The sequence below is a fragment of the Stegostoma tigrinum genome, chromosome 13, assembly GCF_030684315.1.
Source record: "Stegostoma tigrinum isolate sSteTig4 chromosome 13, sSteTig4.hap1, whole genome shotgun sequence".
NCBI classification, from domain to species: Eukaryota; Metazoa; Chordata; class Chondrichthyes; order Orectolobiformes; family Stegostomatidae; genus Stegostoma; species Stegostoma tigrinum.
In genome coordinates this window covers 29,286,966-29,311,008 of record NC_081366.1, presented here as the reverse complement: position 1 = coordinate 29,311,008, position 24,043 = coordinate 29,286,966, and positions in this window count along the sequence as shown.

Below are 24,043 nucleotides of genomic sequence, written 5' to 3'. Positions count from 1 at the left end.
AGTCACCTTTTTTCCTGTACCTTGGGTGTGACCACCTCCTTATAACTCCTCTGTTTCACCACCTCTGCCCCATGAATGATCCGGAGTTCATCCATCTCCAGCTCCAGTTCCCTGACACTGTTTGTGAGGAGCTAGAGTTGGGTGCGCTTCTTGCAGGTGAAGTCAGAGGGGACACCCACAGTGACCCTTACCTCCCTCATCCTGCAAGTGGAGCATGCAATTGCCCTAGCTTCCATTCCCTCTACTCTAGATTTCCAGAAGAATAAAAAAAAAGCCTTACTTTACCGACCATCCACACAATCTTTTTTGTTTGGCTATAGGGGAGGGACGGGTGGGAGATGCTACACGTGTAGTATTTCGGGTTTAGCCACTGCCCGAATATATTAGTTCATTTCCCAGCTCCTACTCTCACCACTCCCGCCACTGAAAGCAAGATGGCCCCTGCTGCACGAGGTAAGTTTTTATATGGAAAAGCTTAGCTTCCCTTCGGCATCCTGGCTCGTGTTTTCACCACTCCTGCCGCTGAAGCTTTCCTTGCCTCTCTTATCCTTTCCAAATGTATCACCTCTCACTTAATAGAATTAAATTCCATTTGCCACTGATCAGCCCTTGTGACTAGCTTGCCTGTATCCTCTTATAATCTAAGGCAATCCTCCTCACTATTTATCACCACACCAATTTTCGCATCATCCGTGAACTTGCGGATCAGCCCTACTAAGTTTAAGTCTAAGTTACTTACCTAAACCACAAACTGCAAGGGACCCAAGATTGATTCCTGCAGAGACCAACGGACGTAGATTTCCAGTCACAAAAGACACTCCTTGACAAGCACCCTCTGCTTCCTGTCACTTAACCAACTCTGTTGGATAGCATAGTCTATTACTTTCGCTATCAATCTCCAGTGTGGGACTTATCAAAAGCCTTGCTGAAGTCCACGTAGACTATATCAAATGCATTGCTTTCATCTACACACCTGATTACCACATTAAAAAAATGCAATCAAGTTTGTCAGACACACTCTTCCCTGAACAAAACCATGAAACTTGACTAATCCGAGCCTCTCCAAGTACAGTTTAATTCTGTCCACCAGAATTTCTTCCAATAGTTTCTCCACCACTGAGGTTAGACTGACCGGACTGTAGTTTCTGAGTTTACCCCTTGCTCCTTTCTTGAATGACGTTGCCAAATTGGCTGTCCTCCATTCTTCTGGCACCTCTCCAGTGGCCAGAGGGGAATTAAAAATATTGGCGCCAGCCCTGATACTTTGCCTCTTGCCTCACAAAACAGCCTGGGATTCATTTCAATCTGCCCTGGAGACTTATTTACTTTTAAGCCTGCTGGACCTCTGAGAGCCTCCTATCTGTTTCTACAAATTTCTTTAACTGTATCACAGTCCTCCTTGATCTAAATACCGACCTCATCCTTCTCAGTAGTGAACACCAACACAAAGTATTAATTTAGACCCTATGTATGTCTTTGGCATCATGACACACCATGAACTTCACTTATTGAATATCCCCCACTCCTTCCAAACTGCTGGCCATCTGCTGCTGAATCCATACCCCCTTCAGATTAAAAGTTGGGCCTGCCTGCCTCTAGGAGGATTGTTTAGCTTGGTTGGCCAATGAGCAACACTCCTACTTGTCCTGCTAAGACTGATCCCCGGTTGAGGATGTCACCTTGGAAAGGAACTGATAACTAAACAAAAGCTTATTAAAAAAAATTGTAATTGTGCATAGGTAATGCTCAGTGAGTGCAAAATATGGCACAAAAAAAAGTAAAGTTAGAACTCAGTGTTTGAACCCAAATCGATATTATCTCCATTTTTTTTCAAAGAAAATCATGGCATGCATTAAAGAGTATTTCTGATGATATTTAATGATCAGTCATTGCAGACAACATAGCAACACTCGAACTTTGATCTGACAAAACATTTCCAATCTTAAACATGAAGGGGAAGAATGAGTTGATCAGAGTTGTGAATGAATGATCTCATAATTTTAATTACGATACCTGCAGAATAGCATTGCAATTTTTGGTCAATTTCATATCCTTGAAAGCAACAAAATCAGTGAGCAGTTAATTGAATCTTGATATGATATCACAGGCTGATTATTAATTATTTGAATGGACGGGAAATTGAAAACAGTGTGCTCGTGATTTTCCAATTTATGCTTGCAGTGTACATTGGATTGAAAAACCTACCAATTAATTGTGGTTTTTATGCTCTGGCATAATTTTGATTTGTTAAATTGAGTTTTAACCTTGCTCTGTTTGGGCAGTAGGCACAGGCAAGGCAAAGTAATAACTTAGCAATATAAAAAAACATGACTAGAGGTTGAACATACTGGGATTGTTTTCTATGGATCAGAGGAGGCTGAGGGGTGACAATGATTGAGATAAACAAAATTATGAAGGGCACTGACAGAAACGAGGACAGAATATTTCCCTTCAATAGAGAATCAATGCCCTAGGTATCATAGAGTAAGGGAAAGGGCAGGAGATTCAGAGGGGAAATGAGGAATTTTTTTCACCCAGAGGGTAGTGGGAATCTGGAACTCATCACCTGTAAAGTTGGTCGAGTTAAAGGCCCTCATAACATTCAAGAAGTATTTACATGTGCACTTGAAATGCCAAGGCAAGAAAGGCTGTGGGGGAAGTGCTGGCAAATGGGATTAGCATAGTTTGGATGTTGTTTTTGACTGGCACAGGGCCTCGTTCTAATATTCTATGATAGGAAAGCCCATGCAGTCCATCAAGCTTGTTCCAAAAAAATGATGTTCATCGTACCGACCCTTCCCAAATCGACTTAGTTTCTGTACAGATACAACAAGCCACAAGCATGGTTTCTAAGAAGAGAAATCACTTTCTGAAACAAATGCTATGAAAACAAGGACTCCAGAAGTCAGGTGGAATTTAGTGTTGATGATGTGGGTCCTGGTGGCAGATCAGGAGATGGTGGCACTGTGGTAGAAGCAATTGATTGAATGTGATCTTAAGCTAACCATTTAATAAGGTCGAGGCACACAGCCCGTGACAAAAATGATGGGATGGAAAGTAAGGCAGAAATCCTGACGTTGGCTGATGGCAGCACAGTGAATGTCACCATTTTTAAATGCCAGCTGGACCTGCTTACAGTGTTTCTGAGATCTCTGACTATTACTCTGATGCTGCTGAGTGGAGTCAATATGCAGCTGAGAACAGTAATTCTGCAGCTTCTAGGCAGAACCAGTCAAGATTGATAATCATACCATCACTGTTCACATAAACCACCTGTTTATCTGTAAGCTTCAGTGCAGGAAGTGAACAGGAGGCTGAGAGCTGGAGACTAGCACAGGGCCGGTAGAGGATGGCTCCATTGACCAATAATGCCTTCACTGAAAGTTTCATTTTAGGCAGCCTGGAAATAGTGGGAAGTCTTCTTCCCAACATGGGGTAAGAATAGACTTTCCTGCCTGACAAAGGAAGCCCGGTAGAGGTAACATCAGAATTTGCAGCATGAGGTCCAGCAACTCAATTGGGTTCAATATAGAAAGTAGATCAATGACCTTCAGAGTGAGTCTGAGAGAATGATGTGCACTTTATGGCTGTCAAGTGGGCAGCACACAATGGAAAGAATAACAAGCTAAGTAGTAGCACATCATCAGGAAGGGTTGCGCTGCATGTGGATGACAGGGATCTGCCTTCTGTGTGTGTGTGTGTGTGTGTGTGTGTGTGTGTGTGTGTGTGTGTGTGTGTGTGTGTGTGTGTGTGTGAGACATGCTAATCTAGGATGGACCCAATTGATATTTCTCTGGAAACTTATACCACTACACTAGGAAAAAGAAGACCTTGGGTGGAGGTAGGCCAGACTTGAGAACCCTTTGAGGTGAACTCTCCAGGCCTGGTCAGAGACCAGGGATCTCACTCATGGAGAGAAATCAGTGATCAGCTCTGAAAGTGAGGAGGCCTAGGACTAGTGTCACCCCCAAACAAAAAGTGAGAGCATGGAAGACATAGATCGCTTGACCAAATGGATGGCTGAAATTTGAAATGTCAGTGTTCTTCCATGCAGTTTTCTCCTCTTGGGTGGGAGACGTTGCTGTCTTCACTGAATGCCTATATTCACCTCTAAGAAGCAGGTTGTTTATATCTCAGAGGAAGCAGCAACACTTCTCTCTCCTACACTCTACACCAGAACAGTCGCATTGACATTGGTGGATTGATTGTTGTGAGTTGGTTCAGTTACAAGCTGGTGAGCACATTACTGACATCTAGGAGCGCTTGTCAGTGGGTGCGACAGATGGTAGCCCACACAGTTGGTGGCTAGGCCCATGCTAAACCTCAGGCTGATGTTAGATCCCTGGGGTTCACCACACTGAATCTAATGCAGTTCCACTGTAGAACAGGTGAAATCACTTTGAGCTGTCAGACGCTGTGCACAGCCACGAACAGATGAGTGAACTGTCCATCCAGGCCTGGAGTTCTGCCAGTTCAACATCCTCCATGGAGAGATTGGCAGACATCATCGAGAGCCAAATTCAGCAAACCATTCAGTGGCTGCCAGGTATCTATTCATCTATCCTTAGTGGACAGGGAGATGTCATTGTGCACCAGGAAGAGATGCTGCATGCTGATACCGGCCTTTAGTTAACATACTCTGAGGGTGGAAAGGTACCCATTTGTTCTGCTGTGACAGGACCCAGGTTCGATTCCAGCCTCAGGTGACTGTGTGTGGAGTTTGCACATTCTCCCCGTGTCTGCGTGGGTTTCCTCCGGGTGCTCCGGTTTCCTCCCACAGTCCAAAGATGTGCAGGCTAGGTGGACCGGCCATGCTAAATTGCCTGTAGTGTTCAGGGGTGGGTGGGTGATAGGGGAATGGGGCTGGGTGGGATGCTCCAAGGGGCGGTGTGGACTTGTTGGGCCAAAGGGCCGGTTTCCACACTGTAGGGAATCTAATCTAACCTGCAACTTCAGCAGAATCAGCCACAGGGGAGATTTCTCCCCTAGTGCAAATGCCCCCTCAGTATGTCAGTGTCCTCTGAGACTCCTGTTACCCAAAGAATAGTTGCCAAAGGCATCTAGTGTCACAAGGCTTCGGGGCCACCAGCCTGTCTCCACTTATGCTGCAGATGCTGGGGCTAAAGCTCAGAACTCAGACCAACAGAGCTCTAGGTAAGAAAGAGCATTTTGATGGACGAGCATACCATGGGTGTTTATATCATTTGTGTTACATAATAGTTGTTGTGTTTCATTACATTGTGCTTATGCATTGATTCACATGTCTTTTGTTCGATTTTTTACTGCCGATGAATGGCTCTGTTAACCTTTATCTATCTGTTAGTAGGAGTGAAGGTGAAGCATGGCCAACATGATATATGTTGAACCAACTCACTTCTGAGGAAGGGTCACCGGACCCGAAACGTTAACTCTGTTTTCTCCTTCACAGATCCTACCAGACCTGCTGAGCTTTTCCAGCAACTTTGTTTTTGTTCCTGATTTAGAGCATCCACAGTTCTTTTGGTTTTTATGGTATATGGGCCTCTGGATTTGGAGAGGCTGATGGATGAATGATAGTAAGTATTATGTACAATAAGTTACGGGGGAGGTCTGACTTACTGCTGGTGTTTGGGAGGCAGCTCAGGTAACTCCTGAAAGAGACTGTGAAGTTGGTTTCCAAAAACCTCCCTAAATGTGCTGGTCTCTGACTGAATCTATTCCTTTCCCTCTACTTCCTTCTCCAACTACTCCTTGTCAAAAGAGCAGTGAGTCTTTTATATATCTTTTTGATGCAAGGTCTACCTCCTCTGCTGGGTGATGATGTGCTGAATGCAGCACATGCCACTGCAATCCATTACATCCTGCGCACTTGGCCACCCAAACTGACCAAATTGCAGTCAGATCTCACAAGCTGCCAATCAGGGCCAGTTCAGAATTGCACAAACTCTCCAGCCCTCTCAAATAGCACAATCAAATGTTTAAATGCACAGTTCGACAGCACTTCTAGCTCTGCGTCTCAAATGCAGAGATGTGCAGCTACCTGGGATATTCCACATATATTCCCAATGGATCTTTGGAAAGAGCCAGAAGTAGAGACTCAGTGCCACTGGCATCAGGTACATGTTAATCTCACTGGTTGTATTCTTCCCCCATCCTGTGTCATTACTGTCATGCTGCCTCTCTGCCTTTCACATGATTTGATCCAGAGTTCAAACCTCAACCAACTGTGAGATTCTGAGGCACTTGCTCCATGTAGTTGTATTAAATGCTTCAAATTATTGTCACAATCTATGTTGTTATTCTGTTTTATATGTGAAGTCCCAAAAGGCATGAAAAATAAGCTGTTTCTGCAAAGAACTTCCAATCCTGAAAGTGCCATCATAAATATTCTCTGTGCATGTACAACAGTTAATATTGAGAGATAGTAAGAACTGCTGATGCTGGAGTCTGGTATCAACAGTTAATATTGATAAATTAGAAAGTCTGCCACCTTTGCTATACCTCTGCTAAATTTATATTTAACAACGGTGATAAGAATTCAAAATCAACTTCAGTGTGGATACAAGGAAGAGTTTAGATACCTCTTCAAACAAATAATTGTCTTCTTAAATGGAATGTAGGCAGGGCCAATATTTGCAATTCCTAATTGAACTGAATGATTTGCTTTGCCATTTCAGTGAGACATTTAATAGCCAACTTTATTGCTATGGGTCTGCAGTCACAAGTGAGTCAGATCAGGTATAAGTGGCAGATTTCCTTCCCTAAAGACCATTCATAGGTTTGTGTGACAATTGATGGTGACTATTACATTCCAGGCTTATTAACTGAAAGCTGATAGATATTAAACCCGTGTTCCCGCAGATATTAGCTTGGCATCCAAATTACTGGTTTGGTGACATTATCACTAATTATTTGTGCCTTTTTATTAATCCAGTCTGTAAAATTGAAATTTCTCTCTGATAATTTACTTCAGAGATCATGACAAGGAGGCAGGATTGAGTGCGAGTGATGCAAGAATGATAATGTATTGGTGAAAAAAAGCAAACACAATTGTCCAATTACTGTGTCAGAAAAACATCAGCATCTCCTTCAGCAATAACCTTCAAATGCAACCTATTTTACAATGAGTCAAATTTAAATCCCACCTTTTATTTTGTATTCACTTATGATTGTGGAAAATTGTAGAGCACTCTTCAGCCTTCTATTTTAACAATCAACATAATTACTTCAGACTTGAACCTCCTGTCCAATTTTCTGAAAAAAAAAGTTGCATCAGAGGCAGTGAGAGGAAGAGGAATGAACTGGCTTTTTGGATAGGGAGCCTCTACAAATACACAGCCTGCAGCGAAGATGCACTTGGGTTCTACCAACTTTCCTTATATCACATCCAGACCCACAGACATGTTCTTCTCTTTGTTAATTTTACATGTTTTCCTTCCACTCTACTATTTTATTACAAGTAGTATATCTTCTCTGAGCAAATCTTTTCTTTCAATACAACTCCCATTTACATCTCCCATTTGTTTTGCACTGTCATCATTATTATTATCATCATCACTTGTTATTTAATCATTCCCTCCCTCATACCTGCCCTTTTTCCCGTTTCCCTTGCTCTCTGTATAGTTAGGAGTTATTTACCAATAGTTTCTTCCTGTCTGATAAAAGACCATCACCTCAAAAATCATTTCTACAGATGCTGCTTCAGCAGCTGAGAGATTTCAGCATTTTCTGTAATTATTTCAGTTCTCTGGCTTCCAAATTCATTTTATATTGTTCCTGTCTGGAAACATTTTTGGATTACAGGAGCTGAGAAAAGCTTTGGGACATCTGTTTTGATGTAATTCTGAAAGAAAGAACTAGACTCACCTCTGATTGGCTGTGGGACCAGCAGACTCTGTGGGATAGGTATTTTGCCTACAATGAATGATAGTATATTGAATGATAGCTAGTAGGTCCATAGTGAACACTGAAATGACAAAGGACGAGGAACAGCAAGTGACAAAAGAGCCAAGAGAATGAGTCAGAACATCAAGAAACATACTTTTCAATGTTGTTTTCCCTTTCCCTAATAAATTTGAGATGACACAGTTCCTATGCTTTAAGGAGGGGCTCAGTTCTTGAAGTGTATGCTTCACTGAAGATGCAATAGAGTTACTGGAGCATCACAATGATAAATAAGGACCTTTGGGCATTATCCCCTATTGGCTGGTAGTGACATTTACAGTTAGAACGATACTCAACTTTTATTCCAGTAGCCGTAAAGAATTTAGACAATATTGACCAGGCTCCATCTCAGTGTGTGCTTATTAGATAATTGGAAGGAAGAGCTGAAGGGTTTATCCAGTTTGATATGCAGTAAGACAGTGTGAGTTTTATGGGAATTTTGTAAGATGTCAGAAGGAACAAGTGGCATCCATGTTGCCTCATGGACTCCCCCGAATATTCTCCCACTTTCCTTAACAGAAAGAACAATCACTCACAAATGTTTCATGTTCATTCTCTTAACATACTCCTAAGTTCATGCAATATTTGCAGGAAAAAAATCAGGATAGATTAACCTGCAGGGATTTGGCACTATGTGAGCTCTTCAACCAAGGTTATCATGTGGAAGGACAGCTTGTTGGTGACTCAATGTCGAGGTGTAAAGCCAGGTTTTACAAAAATTTATTCATTCACTGGATGTTGACCTTGCTGGATAGATGAGCATTTACTGCCTGTTTATTGTGAAGATTCACCTTCTTGAACTGTTGCTATCTGCATTGCGTGGATACAACCAGAGTGTAGAGAAGAGGTAAGGAGCTATGATATAGTTCTAAGTCATGGAGGTGTGTTTCGTGGAGGGAGCATGTAGGATTGGGACTTCCTATGACCATGTTGACTTTGTTTATCTGGTGGTGGAGGTTACAGATTTGAAAGGTGCCATCCAAGGACCATTGGGTCGTTTTTGCAGTGCATGTTACAAATGGTATCCATAACTGCTACTGTATCAGCAGTGTAGGGAATAAAAGTTTAAAGTGATGGGTGGGTTACCAAACATTGATTAGGGGTTGAACAAGTCTGAAGTGATTCAAAATCAAAATCAAAATCAAAACCCTGGGGATTGCCATTGAATAGAAACTGAACTAGACTAGTTATATGAACACTGAAGCTACAAGAGCAGAGGTAGACTGAGGATCCTGCAGCCAGCAACTCACCTTTTGACTCCCGAAACCCTGTCCACCATCTACATATGTCAGGCACATAGCAGGAGTATGATAGAATGCCACCGATTTGCCTGGATGAGAGCAGCTCCAGCAAACACTTCGGAAGCTCAACATCATACAGGAAAAAGCAGCCCACTTGGTTTGTAACATAACACATACACAGATGGTCACTCTGTATATTACTGATTTAGTGCCGCTGCTGTTTGTGCCATCTACAAGATACTCTGCAACAATTCTCCAAGGCTCCCTTGTCAGCAAGTTTCAAATCTGACAATGCAGCAGGCAGATGTAAATAACACCACCTGCAATTTCCCCTCCAAGACACTCACTAACTAGACTTGGAAAACGTCGCCCCATTTCTTCAGTATCACTGGATTAAAAAACCTGTAATCCATGACTAGTTGCTCACCTGCAATAAACAGCCATGCTAGTTTATAGCTGTCATTGGATCCTAATGATGTAATGTGTTCGTTCATGCCACAGATATCTCTAAAGCCATTGACTCTCTACAGTGTAGAGGCTATTTAGCCCATCAATTTCATACCAACCCTCCGAAGTCCATAATGACTACCCAATAATCTGAAAGTTGAGATTGCTACTGACTGTGTTGCTTACAGGAATAGATTGAAAGGGCATTTTAGTTTCAGGAACCAGAAGCGGTTTCTAAATCTTTTCTTCCTTTTGTATTTCTTCCTTTCCTACTTAACAAGGTTAAGTAGGAATAAATTCTTTGCTGTCAATTGGTAGCCACATGTGTGGGCTAACCTAGCTACATTACTATTCTGGCAGAGCCAAAAGTGGCTGACAGATGAGTTAAAACTCCAAAGTAGAAAGGAAATATTGGGCCTTTGTTTTTCACACCCATTAACATCTAGAAAGTTACTGTCAACTTTTTTTTTACCTGACTCAAGTCTTTACAAATGTTCAAATGTCACTGGTTATCTTTAAATAGCTGCAACCTCTTATGTAAATGAAATTAAATCTGTAAAATCAGGTAGAATCGAGTTGATGATAATAATGAACTTTTAATTAATACTAAATAAAAACTAAAAGAACTGCGGATGCTGTAAATCAGGAACAAAAACAAAGTCGCTGGAAAAGTTCAGTAGATCTGGCAGCATCTGTGGAGGAGAAAACAGAGTTAATGTTTCGGGTCTGGTGACCCTTCCTCAGAACTGTTCTGAGTTCTGAAGAAGCGTCACTGGACCTGAAACATTAACTCTGTTTTCTCCTCCACAGATGCTGCCAGACCTACTGAGCTTTTCCAGCAAGCTTGTTTTTTTTAATTAATACATGCATGTGTTTAGCATGTCTATTCTGACAAGTCTATGTTAGTAGTTAAATAGCTGCCCCCAACCCAATTTGAATCAACGTGCCATCAGTTAAATATCACATGTCATTCTCAAAAAAATAAGTGTCACTATTTACTGGATAATCTGAAAATGGGGGCAACATTTTTTATTCAGATAAAATTGGGCAGAAAAGCAGGCTGGCACAAGATGAGAAATTAATTGATCGTGCATAATCAGTGGCAACACTCAGTTGAGAAAGCTTTTACCAATAAGTGTAAGTAATAATTTGCCTTTGCTTCCATTTTAATTTAGTTCCCTCCCACTTTTCCTATTCTTACCTACTTTTGTTGTTAGCACTGCTTCTGGTAAACAGTTCTTGTTAATTGTATAGTTGTTTTAATCGGGTGAATTGATGGTGGGTTACTAGTAAGAAACGAAAAACACCATTTGCTGCAAAAGCTCTGGGCAGCTTGCAATTTGACAAGTTTTCTTTGCCTTCTATGGTCTTCATGTTGATTAAAGAACATTGCTAATAAGTTAATTTTTGCACTGCTCATTCATATTCTGGTGAAACTCAAATTGGATAGTGCGCATCGTATGTACATTTAGGGAAATTGTTTCAGAACTTCTTCAATGATTAAAAAGTGCAAAACAATAGCCAATATCATAATTTGATCAACTTCTCTATTCTTTTGTCAGAAATCAGCTTCCAGAGGTTTGCCAATTCTCCATTTGAACTGAAACACATTATCCTGTTATAATCTGGGTTACCATTGTTGAAAAGAAAACATTGGCCTCTTTTTGCAGCAGAAGTAATAAAAACAGCATACTGTGATAACAAATCCCCTAAAACAGCTAGAAAATGTCATACTGTCAAAACATGTGGTTTGATGGAAAATATCATTTGTATTTGAAACAAAAATAAAATTGCAAAAGGGTAACAACTGGATGGACAAACTTAATGAACAGTACACTTGTATTAATGTTAAAAAGTAGTAAAAAAAACTTCGAACATATTTAACTATGTATCCAGGATGAAAAGCTTTTTATGAGCAATGACTTCAAAGAAGCTCTCATTAAGTGTCCAATGCATTAGTGACACAGCGGATTAGAAGCATTGACCGCCAGTCTGATCATATGATTCCCTTTTCTTTTGATGTTTGGGCTGGCACAACACGAGATTAAAAAAAAGGTATCATTCACAATTAATCAAAACTGTCAGTCAAAAATAGAATTCAAAAATGTTCTCTCATGTGTAGGACTGTCAATCTAAACCAACATCAAAGACATGATACTTGCTGAATTGAATACAGACTAATTTCTCATTTACATCTTGCTGTGACAAGATATAACAGATTAGCTGAGGAGATATCTTGCTGACCCACTAAAGAAAGCATCAGGCTGCATCATGCAGACTGTATAATATTGGCATCACTTGGATGATAAGAAAGCGAGACCGTTTCCATCACATACACTTAAAATTTATATAGTTTTCTTCACACTAAATGCAATTAATGCTGAAGAAAATATTACCCTTTCAACTTTGACTGCTCATACTCACTGTTACTGGATTCCTCTTAGAGTCGCTAATAGGGATCTGGTATATTGGGCCCAACTACTTGTGAGCCTGTTGTCTAATTGCTTCCTCACCTCTGCCACATTTCTAATGAAAACCAACATCTTCAGCCCAGTGGGATCAAGCCATTGGCCTGAATTTCACCAGAAACCAGATAAGTGTCAATTTGAGGGAGTTTCACAAAGAATTTTTTTTTTGAGCCCTGTTAGATTTTCTCACTCTATTCTCTACAGCTTGCCTCATTATTCATCTATTAGCCTCTGATGTTGCTGACTGCTCCTTATCAGCAGCAGAATTAAGGGTCTTCTGGGATTGTGCACCAGGCCAAGCATTGTCTGTCTAGACCTGCCATGAATGGTTCCTGTGTTTGAAGAATTGTCCCATAGATGGTTGAGAGAGGCAAGCTAGCTCCCTGCCTTGCCACATGGTTGAGGTTTTGACGGATAGAGTGATGCAGAGTTCTGATACAGAGGACTTTTCTTCAAGGAGACCAAAGGAGATCACAACACTAGGTCCTGCCAGCCTGGACCAAGGTTGCCACCCAGATCAGTGCTATTTCCACAGTCTGGAGGACAGTCAGGCAGCACAGGAGAAAGGCTTCCTACACTCCTTGAGGATAAGTACACCATCTTTTCTCTGCCATCTCACTCATTATAATTCTGCTACTGCACCCATCTCCCTACAGGGTTCATGGTCAACCACTCTCTAAATTGCATACAGCGCCTTCCACCATTCACTCTCACCCACTCTAAACACCCACACTAGTAAACCTGCACACCATCTGTGCTGCCTACTCATATACTTGCGAACAGCCTTAAAAGCTGTGCCAGCCAATTTAATCAGCTTTTGCCTCATTTCAGGAGAAAATGGTCCATAATTGGGCAAAGAAAGCCAAATATGGCAGTGGAATGTCCATATTCATGTACTCACTCCCTCCTTGCCTTAATAGGAGAGGAACATGGTTGCTCATATGGTAATACAGAAACTTCCATGTCCTGGCAAGGAAATAAGATTAATTGTCAATTGCTGTGCTGCTATCTGATAACCATCACTGTAAATATATTGTTAACATGCCCAAATCCTACTCTTTTTCTAATGCATTCTCTCTGTTTTTCCCTCTGGGTCCTAGTGAAATCTGCATAACCTCCAACTTCAAGAGGGGGGCCTCACAAGGTATCTCCTCTTCCGCCTCCGAGGTAGAAGCCACAGAACCTTGAGTGGATGCCGTGGCAAGGCTTCCTCCTGGAAGCAGCATCTGAGGAAAGTTAAAGCCAACATTTTGGGTGTTACCCTTCTTCAGGACTGGATGTGTGGGGTAGGGGGAGTTGCAGGTAAAGTTGGGGGGGTGAGTGGTGGAATGGAGGTGAGAGACAGACTCTGGTAGTGAGTATGACCTGGTTGGTCAATGGTGGGTATGAATCTGGTTGGTAGCTGAAAGAGAGAATTGGTAGGTGGGATGGAAGGGAGGAGGTGGGGCTGGAAAGGGAGCCAGGGAATGGGTGGGAACAACAGCTTATCTTCAGCCTCAGCACCCTACATCTTGGCGGACTTAACTTTGAGTTCTCCAATTTCAAATAACCTTCCCACCCATCCCTCACCTCCTCCTTTCCATTCCACTTACTGGTCCTCCCTTCCAGTTACCAAACAAATTTGTCCCTCCCATCAACCAACCAGGTCATACCTACTGGTGTCTGCATATCACCACTGTTCCACTATCTTTCCCCCTCCCACGTTTATCTGCAGTTCCCCCGCCTTCACATCCAAACCTGAAGAAGGGTAATACCTGAGAAGTTGACTACTTCTTTTGTCCAGATGCTGCCTGGTTTACTGTGATCTTCCAGCCCCCTGTTTGTCTATCATGGATTCCAGCATCTGCAGTTTTTTTTGTATTGTTTCTGCCTCCGTATTGATCAGGTAAAACCACATTTTACTTTGAAAACAGCGATTAAATAGTTGAAACTTTAACAGATTTCGGTAGTAGTACGACAAAACAAAAAATAAACAACAATTTTAATAAAGAATACAACAAGGCAACAAAATCAGCGCAGTATGATGAGATTGAAATCCTTTCAATCATTATTCAAATCAACAAGATAGTCAGCACTTTCAAATGCCTGTGAAAAATCACATAATGCAATTTAATTTGTCTGTACTAATCTGACCATCAGAAAAAAAAGAATTAAGCTTTTAGATCCATTTGATAATCCACCAAATTGTCAGATGTTGCAAACATAATTTCTAAGATTTCAAACAGTTTCAGCACTAGAAACCAAATCAATTGTTGAACAAGTAGGCACTATTCTCTGTTGTATAACAACAAAGTCAAATTACATGTTAGACAACAGCTCAGTGATAGTCAAGTTACATTTGACAACCTCATAATGGGTTTTGGGCAATATTTCAAAGTAAGATCAAATACAGGACTGGAGAGATCATACTTTAATAGCAGATATCAACTTCCAGTAGAGTTGTTAGATAGTTTCATTAATGACCTGTACATATTATCTGAGCCATGCTGTTATGGAAAATTACAACAAGAACTTATTTGTGACTGCATTGTCATTAGCCTATTAGATAAATCAATCATTGATCTCCTGCAATTAAAAGAGGATTTAACTCTACACACAGTCCAAGTCGCATTGGATATAAAATCTAGAAAACTGCACAGGAAGAATTATCAGCAAAAATTCCAGTGAAGGCAGAACATTCCACCAGCAACTTAAGGCACAATAAACCATCTGATTAAAAGAGACTGACTTTTATTCAGAATAATATACCACATGCGACAACATCGACATGAAATTGTAAGCAATCAAATACTTGTCACTAATGTCGTTTCAAAATCTGTGAAGAACATGACAAGACTGCAGGAAACAAATTTATTTCATTGAAGATCAGCTACCTAGGAAAGGCTAACATTACAGTTCCACAGGAAAAAAATTCAACAGTCATGATGTAGACAGATATCATTTACACAATTGATTATCCTGGTGAATATTATATAGATATTGGTACCAATGTCACAGTCACTTTGGATGATGCCACATTGTTAATAGAGATAAATATTTTACTATCTGATGTAAAACTGTGTGCAGCAGATGTACTGTAACTTTATTTAAAGGGATATTGCCTGTTGTACTGACTGACATTTAAAGATCACACATATGTGGAGAAATACATCATCAGTAACTAGCAACCTTGCCTGTTGAAGAGGAAGTCATCTCTTGTCACCAGCCTCCTGTGCAGATGAGAGGAACTCACACACTGAGAAAATTGTCGTTTAGTATTGATATCCTAATCTGTTTACTAGACTGGGAAACTCGAAATGTCTTATAAAATCTCTTTGAAAGCTGCTACTAAACCAAAATGCATCTTTGCACATTGGAAAACCCCTCATTCGGTAACTGAAAGTGTAAAGAAACAATTGGAGGACATGGTCCTTATGGGCATTGTTTGTTTCGTGACTGAACCGACAGAATGGTGCTCAGCTATGGTCACTACACTCAAACTCTTTGGCTTTGTGTGAATTTGAAAGGCTCTCACAGAGCTCAATAAAGCAGTTGCTGGGGAAATCCATCTTAGGTGCACATCTGATGAAGTTTCACTCAATCTTCCACCAGTAGAATATTTAAGAAGCTGGAGGTCAATAGTCAGGTTTGGAAGATCGCTTTTGATGAGACATCTCGCTGCTTCACCATCTTTATCACCCTTTCAAGTGATGCCATTTCAACAGAATATGATTTGGTAGCAATTCAGCATCAGGGATTTTCCATCACACTACTTTTAACATTTTACAGGAACGAGATAACATCATATATCATATGTCCTGTAATGGTTATAAGCAACAGGTCTTATACTGGATGACAAATATACATTTTCCAGAGATGCTATTTCTTTCTGAGGTCACATAATCAAACAGATGGAATACAAACTGATACCTGGAAAGGCAATACAGTTAAAGAATTACTGATTTCAAATTTGGCACATGATCTGCAACAGTTTCTCACTATGATAAATCAACTGGTGAAGCTTTTCTTTTCACAACATCCTGCCTTTGTTAGAGAGCCCCTTGAGAAATCTCTTAAAGAAGTGGCACACAGAGCAACAAGCAATCTTTCAGAATATTATGGCCATACTGATTTCCACTGATGTCTTAGCCCATAACAATTGAACATATCCCATAACTATTGCTGCAGATGCCTCAGTCACAGACTTGGAGGCAGTTCTTCTGTAGGAACATCTGGAAGGATATCAAAAGCCCAAGCGTTACAAAAGCATTATTCAATACATAAATCTGTATGCCATTGTCAAGAAAGAAGCTTTAGCCGTTACGTGGGCTTGTGGAATATGTCCTGATTATTTTCTAGGCCTCAAAGTCATGATTGAAATCAAACATAAATCTTTGGTTGCAATGCTAGTTGAAAAAAATGCTGGTGAAAATACTTCCTTGAATGCAACATTTTTATCTCAGTGTTGATTTTAGGGGGTTCACAGTCACACATACCTAACAAAGGTAACACACCCAACCTAATGATGACTTGTCGCAATTTTATTAGTGAGTTTTGAGATTTAATTGGTTTATTGAGAAGCAACAGTTTTGATATGGTTAATTAGCCAAAGGATAGTGAATATGATCGACAACAGATGAAAATGTTTCATTGATTCTAATTCCATTTTGTGAATTGAAGGTACAGTGGTAGTGCACTCCGAAATCCCAAATCTGTTAGGGTCTTTCATGGTAATTTTCCAGCGGCCTTTGATGACAGCTGTCTTTGTTCTTCTATCAGGCTGATGGAGTGGAACTCCTGGTCTTCCCTCAAGAAGATGGTGGCTCAACCCCCTGTGTTTGCTAATAGCCCTCTCACTCCACCTATCCCAGTTGATATGCAGTAGCTTGGGGGATAACCACCTTTTCTGAGTAATCCCTTTTCACCAGTGGCAATGGCCAGCTGCTCATTACAACAAGATGAACGTTATTCCCTGAATTGTCCCTTTGTCTTTTTGAAGGTTAGTTTTCATGCTCCTAAAAGCAGAACTTTCTTATTTCTGAAAATATTGCACTCATAATGAGATATTATGGTGCCTGATATATCTGTTGTTTCTGCTTGTGGAATGTAGTTACTAATTGATGATTAAACGATATTTTATACACACAGGAAATGCCAAATATGGAATGCCATGGGAACACATGTTTAAGGGGACCTCAATTGCCAAAACTTATGATTTAAGTGATTTGCTTATGAAACTTGATTTGTCCAAGGCAGTTATTAGGTATTGGTAGATATGTTTTCTTGAGCCACTTACAACGATGATCTTGGGGCTGAAGTACACTCTTGTGCTCAACAACTGTTCTATACATGAGAAACAAACTTAACTTTATCATGGAGGAAGAAAAGAAGGATCCTGAATGCATTCTAATATTGCATTCAACGATAGCTTAGGTCTCAATTTGCGAACCCTACTGTAGGATCTTCTTTTGAATACAGACAGCACTTCTCTATTGTCAAGGAGTTTTTTCACAGATCAACTGGTAATTCCCCATTCATTGAAAAATACTGTTCTTCATCGGAGTCACCAAGCATGCTTAGACATGCAAGGGCAAGAACTTGTGGGGCTGTTTGGTGGTCAGAAATCTCAAAATTGTTAGAGATTTTGGTTTGACTTATTGTCGTCATATGTACCTAAGTACAGTGAAAAGATTTGTTTTGTGAACAGAACAGACAGATCATAGAAAACAAGGACATATAAACCACAGAGTGCTTACACAGAGCAAGGCATACAAGGTTATGGCTGCACAAGAGGAGCACAAAGCAAGATCAAAAGATCAATATTAGATTTGAAATTGGAGAGATCCATTCAGCAGTTTAATAATAGCAGGAAGATATGTTATTGAACCTTTTGGTCGGTGTGTTCAAGCTTCTGTATCTTGAGGGCCTTGTGGTCAATCGTAATACATGTATTATGTATAGTAATAATAATAACTACTTATTCCTGAGACACCATTCGGGCATTAATTGGTTTATTTATGAAAGCCATTTTTACCTCATCATAGTTAAGTTTCACTCAAGGTTATTTGAGATTTAAAAGAAAACATTGCCATCAACAATCAGCAAAGCAGCTTAACAGCAGATGTTTGAACTTCACAGTATTCTGGATGTTGTCGTTTCTGACAATAGCCCACAGTTTGCTCATGAGAGGATCAAAACAGGTCTTTCTGCCAAAATCCAATGAGAGTCAGCTCGATTATCAGGCCCTCTCTTTGCCTCATAGTGTATGTTAATAATGGTCCATAGGAATAGGACATACATTTTGTTTCTGCAAATGCAGAGTGTGTCAAATTCCAATATTTGGTTTTTCTTTATATTCAAAGACTGTACAGAACTGCTTTAGTACCTGCGTATGTACATAAAGATTTTTTTTTATCAATAAAGTATATTTTTCCAATAAAAGAAAATTGCACCTCACTGTGCTTTCAACATACCACCATTCTTAAGCATCCAATGAAGTGGCAGAGTTCATGGTTTTGGCAGTCACATGTTTATTGAAGAAAACTTCAGATTTTCTTACTGCTCTGTTCATTTAACACTTCTCTCAGATCACCAAAATCTTCGTGCACCTCTACAAGGAACATATAAACGGTCCCTAGTGGTAAGGTGGTGCTGTATTCAAAGAGTTAAACCTATTCTGATTAAACTCCTGAAATATGTTCCTTATTTAAAGACACATAATGCACTCATATGAAACTTCCCTTGGGACCTAATTTAATGTAATATACATTTCCTGGGGGTTTTTCAGGGGTAAGGCAGACAAGAAAGTGAATGTTGCTTTTACAAATAATGAGTAATCCATTTTTCTTTTGTTGAATATTATGATGAAATCATCTGGTTATACCTAATTTCTTCTGTGTAGTGAGTAAACCAGTAAGGGGTAACATTTCTGCAACAAGCAGTAACAAGAATTGCTGTGTGGCATTATTCAGCTCTGCCCAGAAATAAATGAAGGGCTTATCACAAAAGGCTTTTCGGTAGATCATTCAGGATAGTAAAGGAGTAACTGAACAGCAGTTTAAAGGAGACAGACAGCAGCTTGTTTGAAAAATTTCAAGAGTAGGTGAGGAAAATAGGAGATACCATGTGAGAAGTGATGATTTTTAGCTTCCTGCAGGGAAAGCAACTGAATCATCCGAGCTCCATGCAGGGGACAGTGAGCGATTTCCTAAGAGCAGCTAAATATTTCTGTGCTGTTATAACTAAGCAAGGTTCTGTGAGTGGCTAGGCAGCTAGCTGTCACAGTCTGCGTTAAGGAAAGTCCTGGATTTTATAGTAGCTCACAAGAAGCCTAGTGCCTCTTAAAGATCAGTAAGTTAAGAATGGAGTTTTAAAAGTCACAAGCAGCATCAAATTGCCAGCAAAATGAAAGCTCAGGGAAAAGCACAGAGAAGGATTTAGCTTGGTGAAGCTCGCTACTGGTGAAGAGCTGGAGGTGTACCTGTGAATAAGGAGTGGAGTATCATTTTCACAGACTGGGCAATGTAGATCTTTGTGAAGTTTAGTTAGATTTGACGCCCCTCGAGGAATGGGTGTGGGAAAGGGTGGGGATGTTGGTATTGGAGTTACTAAGTAATCTGTGGGATCCGTCTTGATCACATTTGCTATTTGATATGGACTGCCTGGTGTTCAAGCATAGTATATTGCCATGTTTGTCACACGCTAATTCTGGACGTTAGAAATAAATTGTGATCTGTAAATTGAATTCCTGCATAGTGCAATATTGTTGTTTAAACATAACTTTGAAACCTTGTAACTTTATTCTCACAGTAAGATCCCTGGATCCCAGGTTGTCAATTTAAAATAAAGATTACTAGTCCTGAACCAGATCATAGCATAGCCTGGGATCATCAGGATTGTAGCATAAAGTTTATGGTTTGGTCTGGAATCAGAATATGCACTTTAATCTTCGATGTATAGGTCTTTGGCATTGTACAATATCAAATTTAAAAAATATAACTAGAGGCCAGTTATTATAAACTGAAGCCTAAAAAGACTGTAGTTATGAGGTGCAAACTTTGAATATGGTTTCTGCACCTTTTGCACCTGATTTGGGATGACCAAGTTAAGTAAAAGTTGTGCAAACACATGTGCAGAAGCTTAAAAAAAATTTCAGTACTGATTTAAACAACATGAACAAAGGTTAGGTTTCTGAGGCACTTTCAATCATATAGTGGGTGGGGAGGGAGGGACAAATCCTTGAAAAGTATGAAGGCATGAATAGATTTGAAAAAGAATGTTAACAAAGCAAATGCAAATGTGTAGATCTATTAAACTAACTTCAGTAACCTGTAAAATAATGAAAAAGTTTAGCATACATTTGAAGATTATCTGAATGTCACATATCATTGTCTCCAGTCCTCACTCTAAATTTCCTTCACTAACCACTCAAGCTATCCTCTTCCTAGTAACAGCCTGAGTCTCAGCCAGGCTCATTGCTTCCTTGGGTAAATGCTTGATTCTGTGATGATTTTCTGATCACATGTCCCTGCCGTTACTAAAACCATCCATTTCTACAATTGGAACATCTCTTGATTTTGTTCTGCCTGCATCCATCAGTTGTTGCAATCCCCATTCAAGCCATTATGACTGTGTGGTATGCTGCCTGGCCAGCAACACCGTCATCCCGTTAATGAACAAAAAACACTTCCTGTACTATTGCATTGCACATTTGGCTGGACCCCACATTCAATCTTCTTGAACTTAAGGTAATATGAAACTTTGCAGCCTGTGCATCTTCTCACATTACGTCCTGTTTGTCTATCACTCTTCTTATCAGTAACCCACATTGGCTCCTTACGAAGCAAGAACTTAGTTTTAAAGTTTATTTCAAAGTAGTTCCATGGCCTCACACACTCACTATGTCCACAATCTCATAGAGCTTTAGAACTCACCAAGACTGTCGTATTTGTTTAATTCTGGCCTCGTTACATCTCTGACTTAAAAAGCACCATCACTGATTTGCTGTGCCCCCAACTGCCCAGGCCTAAGAGTGAAATTCCCTTTCTAATTCTCTTTGCCTCTATTTTTTTCCATTGAAACCTACAACTTTGCGTGATATTTTGGCCATGTGCCCTGTGGCTCTGTGTCAATTTTTTCTTTAAAAATCCCCTGTGAATTACCTTGAGAAAAATTTTAGTAAATGTGCAATGATTAATTAAGGTGTTGTTGGACAATAAAAAATGTTAGGAATTGGTTAAGAAATGATTAACAAAAAAGTCAAGAAGGTATTTAGCCCACTTGCCTTCATTGCTCAGACCTTTGAAAGTAAGAGTTGGGGCATTATGTTGAGGTTGTACAGGACATTAGTGTAGTCTTATCTGGAATGCTGTGTCCTGTTTTGGAAGGATATTATTAGAGGAGAGGATTCAGGTAAGATTTATCATGATGTTGCCAAGTCTGGAGGGTTTGAGTTAAAAGGAGAGGCTGGATAACCTGAGACTTTTTTTACTGGAACATAGGAGATTGAGAGGTGACCTTATAGAATCATGAGGAGGTGAATGACAGGTATCTTTTCCCTAGTGTGAGGGTTTTCAAGGCTGGGTGCATATTTTTAAGGTGAGAGGAGAAAGATTTAAAAGTACACGAGGAACAGTTTTTTAACACAGAGAGTGATTTGTGTGTGGGATGAACTTTTAGAGGAGGTGGTAGATGCGGATACAGTTACAGCATTTAAAAGATATTTAGACAGATATGGGCCAAGTGTAAGCAAGGGGGACTAATTTAGTTTGGGACTATGGTTGGCATGGACTGGTTGGACCGAAGGGTCTGTTTCCGTGCTGTATTACTCTATGCCTAATTACTGAGACTATATTGGTTAAAAAATGTGTGAGTTGTCTCAAGGATTAGTTTTGGGATCTGACCTTGGGTATGTTGGCCTTCATTGCAAAAAGTTTTGAGTAAAGGAGCAGGGATGTGTTGTTGCAGTTATACACAGCGTGGTGAAGCCACATCTAGAATATTACGTGCAGTTTTGGTCTCCTTTTCTGAGGAAGGATGCTCTTGCTCTCAAGGGAATGCAGCGAAGGTTCAGCAGGCTGATTCTGGGGATAGCAGGTCTGATGTTTGGGGAGAGATTGAGTCGGTTAGGATTGTTTTGTTAGAATTCACATGAGTGAGAGGCGATTTCATAGACATTTATTAAATTCTAACAGGACTGGACAGGGTAAATGCAGGGAGGATTTTCCTGATGGTGAGTGTGTCCAGAACCAGGGGTCATAGTAAGAGATTTGATGTAGACAATTTAGGATGGAGATGAGGAGACATTTCTACACCCAAAGAGAGGTAAACCTGTGGACTTCATTACCACAGGAAATAGTTGATGCCAAAACATTGAATGTATTCAAGAGGTGACAAGATATAGCGCTTGGGGTAAATGGGATCAAAGGTTATGAGGAGAAAGCAGGATTAGGCTATTGAGTTGGGCAATCAGTCATGATCATGAAGAATTGCTGAGTAGGCTCGAAAGGCTGAATAGCCTCCTCCTATCTTCTATGCTTCTATGTTTCTATAGGTCAAATGTGCAAGATAATGAATTCCAATTCTGTCTCCCTAGCGCTTCCTTGACCTCTCAATTATTTCTCCACTATCAGGCTGCTAAGGAAGCCTCCAATTTGGAGGAGCCACATTTTCTCCAGGTAAGACTGCTGACATCAATATATTGCCTTGGTAACAATTCAATCCATTCTCCTGGGTGCTGTCTCAGGTAGGTCCAGGCTGATCAAAACCTCATTGTTGTCTTTGAATTCACATGCTCTTCTGTAGAAAGACCACCTGTTTCCACCTCCGTGACATCACCAGCTTCTACTTCTACCTTGGCTCATTTGCTTCTGAAAAATATCCTTAACAGTTTTGTTAACTATAGACTCAAATCAATTTGCGTCTGCCTCCCATCATCTACCATTACAAACCTTGGCTCATCTCAGCATTTTTGGTCTCGACCCTAAACCTCAATGTGTTAATTCATCCAATTCCTGCCCATTCCTGTTGGCGTGCATGGACTCATGTTGGCCAAAACCCTAAAATATCTGCATGACCTCAATCTTCTCTAACTGTAATTTTCTCCAGTCTTCTCCTTCCATTACCAAGCCTAATCTAATCCCTTGTGTATCCCTCATCTCACTGACGAAACTTCAGTCACTTTAAACCCACAACAAGCAATTCCCTCCCGAATCACCTTTGCCTTTTTCTCTTGTCTGTCTATTTTTAAAAAAGCACATCTTCTTCTGCTCATTTTCAAACACATTTCCTAATCAATTTTTCTTTATGTTGTTGCTCATTTATGTCTGATTACAGTCTGTCAGGCACCCTATGACATATTCCTCTTTGAAAAGTGTTTATGTAAGTGTGAGCTGTTGCCAGGAAAGAGTGAACTGGATGTGAACACATCAGGTTTTCAAGATAGATAACAAGGTGTGGGGCTGAATGAACACAGCAGGCCAAGCAGCATCAGAGGAGCAGGAAATCTGATGTTTCGAGTCTGCACTCTTCTTCGGAAGAAAGGTCCAGACCCGAAACATCAGCCTTCCTGCTCCTCTGATGCTGCTTGGCCTGCTGTGTTCATTCAGCTCCACACCTTGTTATCTCAGATTCTCCAGCATCTGCAGTTCCTACTATCTCTGAATAGGTTTTCACAATATTTTGTCTTCTGGGTGGGGTGAAAGGGGGTTTTATTGTCTCTTGAATGAGTCCGGAGTATTCTGAATAATTGATCAATAACTTTGTATTTACAGCCTAATTATTGTTACGTTCATGGACCTAAAATGCCTCAGGGTATGTCCTCCATGCAATCTCGCTCCAGATGCTCTTCTATTCCTGTAGTCTTACATCACCTTTGCATCATGATCCCTTTAGCTCACATATTACCCCCAACTTAGAGCATTCAAAATAAAGGGAACAGCAAACACTGGAAGGAGTCATGATGTATAACCCCATGCAATATTTCAG